General features: G+C 59.2%; 1 long non-coding RNA gene across 1 annotated transcript; it reads right to left on the bottom strand.

The window, feature by feature from the left end:
* Nucleotides 1-3,176: 3,176 nt before the first annotated feature.
* On the bottom strand, nt 3,177-6,076 carry LOC139079304 (uncharacterized). Its single transcript, XR_011532822.1, has 3 exons — nt 5,674-6,076; nt 5,280-5,418; nt 3,177-3,825 (listed from the first exon to the last, which is right to left on the bottom strand). It is a non-coding gene; the product is annotated as an uncharacterized lncRNA (long non-coding RNA).
* Between the last annotated feature and the right edge of the window lie 82 nt (nt 6,077-6,158).

Raw genomic sequence — 6,158 nt, 5'->3', positions numbered from 1 at the left:
TACCTGAAGACCCTGCCTCAACCCTGTCGCTTGTCAAGACACAAGCCCATCCTGCGAGGGTTGGTCTGGGCCAGACGCAGCACCAGAGCCAGGCTGACCCCTGCCCCTTGGGCCCCTGTGGAAGGCCTCCCAGCGTGCTCAGTGGCGAAAGAGCAACTGGTGTCCTGGGGACTCCCGCCCAACCTGGGCCCTGGAGCTGGTGAACTGGAACCCCTGGTACGGAGTCCAGCTGGGACTGGGGAGTGGACTCCCTGTTGCTGGAGGAACTTGGGATTTCGTAAAGGGCAGGTAGTGTTGCAGAGAAGAGCATAGATAGACAGGCTGAGAGACAGGCTTGTGGGGCCGGGGCAAGCTGCTAGGACCTCTCTGAGCCTCGGAGGCCCGGCCTGCAAGATGGAAACGATGTCAGGACCGACTCCCAGGTCCGCTGTGCCCCAAGTGGGCGCCCGGGGCAGCTGACAGCCAGCAGTGCCCAGAGGAGGAGGACCCGGAGGGCCCATCGACCTGAGCCTGGAGCGGGACCAGGGCCCTCTCCCACCGGCTGAGCGGCGGCTGCTGTGCTGAGGAGGCCCAGGCAGGGCCTCAGAGCCTTTGGAAGGCTTCCCAGTGGAGGTGACCTTGGGGATGGGCCTTGAAGGGTACAAATGAGTTTGCCAAATGCAGGGGAGGGGGAGGCCTTCCCGGCAGCAGGACAAGCCTGAGCCAGGGCGCCGACGTGCCCGGCTATTTTGGGAGCCTTGTCAGAGAGACCCAGCGGAGTGAGGGGAGCAGCTGTCCCTGAGGCTAAAGGTCGGAGGGGCTGCCCAGCTGGGGTCCCGAATGCCAGGCCGCTGGGCAGTGTTGAGGGGCAGCCTCAGACAGGTCCTGAGAAGAGGAAAGACAAAGCCAGAGCTTTAAAAAGCTCCAGCAGTTATGCTGGCGGCCATGGGGGAGGAAAGGGAGTAGGGACAGTGGGGACTACAGTGAGGCCACGCTAGGCCCAGCTGGGAGTGAGGAGGACAGAGTGGGGCTGAGGCCTGGGCTCCTGGAGGCAGAAGCCCAGAATTAGAAGTTGAAGGTAATTTCTGCCCCCGGCCCCCACCCTGGGCCCCCTGACAGGAGACCCTGCCCCAGGTTTTCGCTCCCATTGCCCTGCTTTCTGTCTAATGGAGGGGAAAGATGGCTGGAGAAAGTCTGCCTTTGGCTAACATTTGAGCGCAGCTGGAGGGATCAGGAGGCGAAAGGGCCTGGAAGTTTCCAGAAGGTTTGACTCTCCGCCCTGAAAGTCAAGCTGGCCGCGGCCCCAGCCCCACGTCCCTGCCTGGGCCCCCACCCCTCTCTCGGTGAGCCCGCTGCGCCCCCTGCCGGCGCCAGCCAGGAGGAGGAGGGGCCTGGGGCGAGGGGGACGCTCTGTTCACCCCACGCTCACCCCGTTTTTCTCCCTGGTATGTATAAATTTCTTGAAAGAATGGTATGTGTGGCCAAAAGATAAGAGAGAGCCGTTATGAATGAAAACAGGTGAGGGGAAGATATTCGTTATCGTTTTCAGCCTAATGAAGCCTGTTGAAGGCTCTCTCCGGAGTGATAGGTCCCTCTCCCGCCCGAGTCCTCCCAGCCATGGAGCCACAAGCATGTCATAACTCATGCCACAGAAATCACACCGCTTCTCCCGAATTTCCTCAATGCCACCCGCTCCGGAGTACAGGGAGCGCAGCTGATAACAAATTTTGGAAACACAGAATTTCACACCTCATTGCACAAGCATTAGGATGACAATACAGTGAATTACTTCCTCCCCAGCGCAGTCCCTACCTGGCCTCGGGGTGGGGGCAGCGGATGGAGGCTGGGCAGGGAGGCGAGTGGGGCGCCCGGCAAGGGGCGGCCTCTACTGGCCCTGTGGATGCCGAAGGTGGGATTGGACGGTGCTGCCCAGGGCTTGTCAGGTCTGGCCAGTGGGGACCCCATGACCGAGGAGGGGGACAGTGACAACAGAGGTCTTTGTCTCACGGATCATGGAGTCTGGCAGTTGTGTGCAGCGGGTGGGAGCCCCTGGGCCCCGCTGAGCAGTTCTCCCCCTGCCAGGCCCCCACGGGGGCCCACTGCCTTCCAGTTACTGCTCCTGACGTCCGTTCCCAGCAAGCTCAGCCAGGTGGCTGGATGTTCTCACCCCTCCTGGGAGTGAGCACAGACAGCTGCGTTAGAGAAAATCCAGACTGCGGGGCCTGGTCAATAAAACTTCCCATAATGCCACTACACAGCCCCGCCAAATGGCTCCCTTGGCGTCTTGAAGGCCAAGGTCTGGCCACCCTGGCTGGAGGGGCGCACAGGAGGGGCGCCCGGGCCGGTCTCAGATGCACCCGGGTGTGTGGGAGGACAGCGAGGGGAGGAGAGAAGCCGGAGGCCGCCCCATCCTGTGGGACGAGGAGGGAGGGAGAGGAGGAGGGAGAGAGGAGCCCGCTCCCAGATCCCCCACCCCTGCCTTGGACCCGTCAGGCTGCCCCCGAAGTGCACAGATTTCCCCACCTTTGTCCAGCCCCCTGGGTGACACATGTCCCGGATCTTTGACTTCTCTGCACAAATGCGAGCATATTTCCAGCGTATTTCTGTTCCCAACACGCAGGGATTTGGGGCGCACGGGGTCATTTTAGGCCCCCTGAGGGCCACCTTGAATAGAATAAGGAGAGAGAGGTTTCCAGGACCTCCCGGCCCGGTTGGTGGCTCTCAGGTCCTCAGCTGCCGCCAGCAGGGAGGACAGACACTCTGCGAAGGCGCCAGCTGGGAGGGGTAAGGGGCAGGGCAGAGCCGGCCTCCCAGCTTAGGGCAGGTGGAGCCACCCAGAGGCCTCGGCCAGTAACTGACGCCCGCTGTCACCTTGGGGAGGCTCCCCAGGTGAGGGCAGAGAAGGGGGACAAGCTGGGCCCTGCTGGGGGCACTCCCCTCTCCCGCCCCCTCTGCCACGCCCCAGTGTGTCGGAGGCAGCCCCAGTGGTGGTCACCTCTGCTTCCACAGGAGCCCCCGGAGGGCAGAAAGGATGAATCCGCCACCCACTGACTCCCTGCTGTACACGCACCACAGACAGGACAACACGCCCTCGTTGGGGGGACGGGGCGGGGGAGCTCAGCCGTCCTGCCTGGAAGCTGGTGTTTTAATGGGCTTTGAAGCCTGGGTGGGGTTCTTAAAATGAAAGTGCCTGGGACTTGTTTTTCTTTCTTAAAGTAATACATGCTGTTTAAAGAAAATTCTAGAAAAGGCTGAGAATCCAGAAGAAAAAAAAAATCGTCTGTACTTCCTCTACACAGAAAACGTTGACACGGTGACATTTCCTTCCAGTCTTTTTTCTGTTCATTTTCTCTGGGTTTAGTTTTGCCCACCAGGGGTCCGACCACGTCTGTGCTCTTGTGTCTCGTGGTTCCCGTACAGAAATATTTGCCTCTGTTTATACAAATTCAACAGACACGGAGTATCCACGGCCACATGACAGTTCGCACCACAGCTGGCTGATGCTTTTTATTTGGGACATTCAGGGTTGCACGTTTTCCTGTTGGTTAGGAGAAGCCACTCTGTTGTGTCATCACTGTGCTAGACGTTATTCTCATATTTCAGACGAATTCCTTTCAGCAGTTTTTTCAAAAGCAGAATCTCTGTATCTAAGATGATAGAAATCTTCTAAAGAAAGAAATAGACGAGGGGGCCAGCCCAGTGGCGCACGGTCCACTTCGGTGGCCTGAGGTTCACCAGTTCGGATCCCGGGTACAGACCTATGCACTGCTTGTCAAGCCATGCTGTGGCAGGCGTCCCACATATAAAGAAGATGAAGATGGGCACGGATGTTAGTTCAGGGCCAGTCTTCCTCAGCAAAAAAATAAATAAATAAATAAAAATTTAAAAATAGAAGGTTTTTTTGGTTGATGTTAGGAATACGCATTTATTGTAGAAAACTTAGAAAATAGAAAAGTATAAAGAGGAAAACATGTCACCAACAACCTTGTGAACATTCACATCTTTATGATCCAGATGTGAGTGTGAGAACGCGTGAGTGTGAGTGTGTGTGCCCAAGCACACGCTTATGGAGAAAGGAGCCATCTCGAGCTTCATCAGCCAACATTTCATATGTGATACGTCCCATGACTTCACTGGTTCTGGAAGTTTCTGGGCTTCTGCCTGCCCTCTGCATGCCCACCAGAGGTGCCACCATCTCCCGGGAAGCTGGAGGTGGGCTCGGCCCAGCTCGGCCACCCCACCCCATCAGCGCCTTCCAGGCCCTTGAGGTGAGTGCCCCGCTCCGTGTTCCGGTTGCTCAGGCAGGAGACCCAATTCTCTCCCATCCCACACTCTAGCCCTCAGCAAGTTCCAGTGGTTTTATTTTCCAAACGTGTTCAGAATCTGGTCATGTATTCCCCTCTCTCTGCTCCCACCTCCCTGTCTGAGCCTGAGTCTCCACTGCAAGGCAAGCCTGTGAGAGGCAGACCACACCATGCCTCATGACCCAGCATTAACCAGTGCCCCATATGATCCGGCTCTTCCCCCACCTGTCCCAAGCCCCCTCTTGTCACCTGATGGCCCTTCTCTCCTCCCTCTCTCTCCTCCAGCCACACTGGCCCTCCTGCTGCTGCTCAGATGCCAAGATAAGTCTCTACCCCCGGGCCTTTGCACAGGCTGTTCCCTCTGCCCAGCATCCTTTGCCTGGATCCCCAAACACTCACTCCTCCTCCTTCAGGTCTCAGTCAGATTCCCCTTCTCAGGGACCTGTCACCTTTCCTTCCTTTGTTTTCCTCCAAGCACTTCTAATCTATCAAATGATTTGCTCATCTACTTAGCACTTTACCGCCAACAAAACCTTGTAGCTCATCTGACCACAACCTCCTACCAGCCAGCAGGGCAGGGGTTTGTTCCTACTTCCCCAGGAGGAGAAAGAGACCTCGTTTGGCTGAGTGCCCACCAGGTGCCAAGTGCGTATGTCTCTTGGTCCCCATTTTGTGTGAGAGAACAGAGACTCACATGGGTCCTCTCTCGGTCGGCTCTCCCAGGCCCCAGGGATTCTGGAGGCTGGGGTGCCACGCCTCCTTCAGCCCTGCAGACAAGGTTTCAAAGCCTCCTCCGCCTCCTCCAAGGGAGGTGCCAGGGACTCCGCGGGCACCCGGGCACAGGGGCCTGACAGAAAGCTGGCAGGCACTTTGGGTGCCTGGGGTCCTGTCCCTGCCCCTTTAAACAGACTCAACCCACTGTGTGGGTTCGCCCTGTGGGGAGGAAAGCCTGGCCGTGGGCACTGGCCCGGACCCCAGAACTCCATCCAGACCCACCTCTTCCACCGCACCGCCGGCCAGCCTCCGAACCTCCGTCCGCTGCCTTCCAGCCACTGCCACCTGCTGTCCAGCTCCGGCACACCTGGCTCCAGGTAGGACGTGTGCTCGGCACCCCGGCTCCCTTTGTCCCTTGGAACTGCACAGGGGGCATCAGAAGAGGGCCACCCCCTGGAGGGGGTGCCCGGTGGGACAGGAGCTGCAATGTCGGCGTCGGCTCTCATGGAATTCTGTGTCCACGCCATGACCTGTGGCCCCTCTCCCTGGAGAGTCCGGCCCTGGAGTATCGTCAGGATCCTTCTTCTCTTGAAGACCAACGCAGACTCCTGCCCCCTGTCAACCAGACACCAGGCCCACTCCCTGGAGGTTGGCGCCACCCCCGCTGTGCACTCACCTTAGGCCGGGCATCAGGAGGGCGCTTCCCCATGCTGTCACCTCTCATCTTAAAACCGCCCCGCCTTAAGCAGTCCTCCTGTGTCCAGGGATGAAAAGGCTCAGAGAGGTTAAGGGCTTTGCTCCAGGGCACACAGTCAGTGGGGAAGCCGGGCCTGAAACCCACAGCTATCGGGCAGAGTTAGTCCGTCACCAGCCCCTCCCTTCAAAGTCGCCCTGCTGCTCGGGGGACAGCTGAGCCTCACCCAGCACCTGCCTGAGAGGTCGGCTCTCCCCGGGGAGTTAGGGGGACACGAGGCGGGGATCGCCAGGAGCGCCCGCCCACCCCGCCCCAGCCTCACAGCCTGCTCCTCCACCCTGGCCTCTCCCGGCCTCTTTGTGCAGTGGTGGCAGCGACAGAAATCAGCCCAGAAATGAGCAGACGGGACGCCCAGCCCCGGGGGCAGCACTGGGAAGGAGGGCTGGGCTGGGGCGGGAGAGCCGGGC

This window comes from Equus przewalskii, chromosome 25 (assembly GCF_037783145.1).
Source record: "Equus przewalskii isolate Varuska chromosome 25, EquPr2, whole genome shotgun sequence".
In the NCBI taxonomy this organism is placed as follows: Eukaryota; Metazoa; Chordata; class Mammalia; order Perissodactyla; family Equidae; genus Equus; species Equus przewalskii.
The sequence above is the reverse complement of the archived record's forward strand: the minus strand, read 5'-3'. Positions and strand labels throughout refer to the sequence as shown.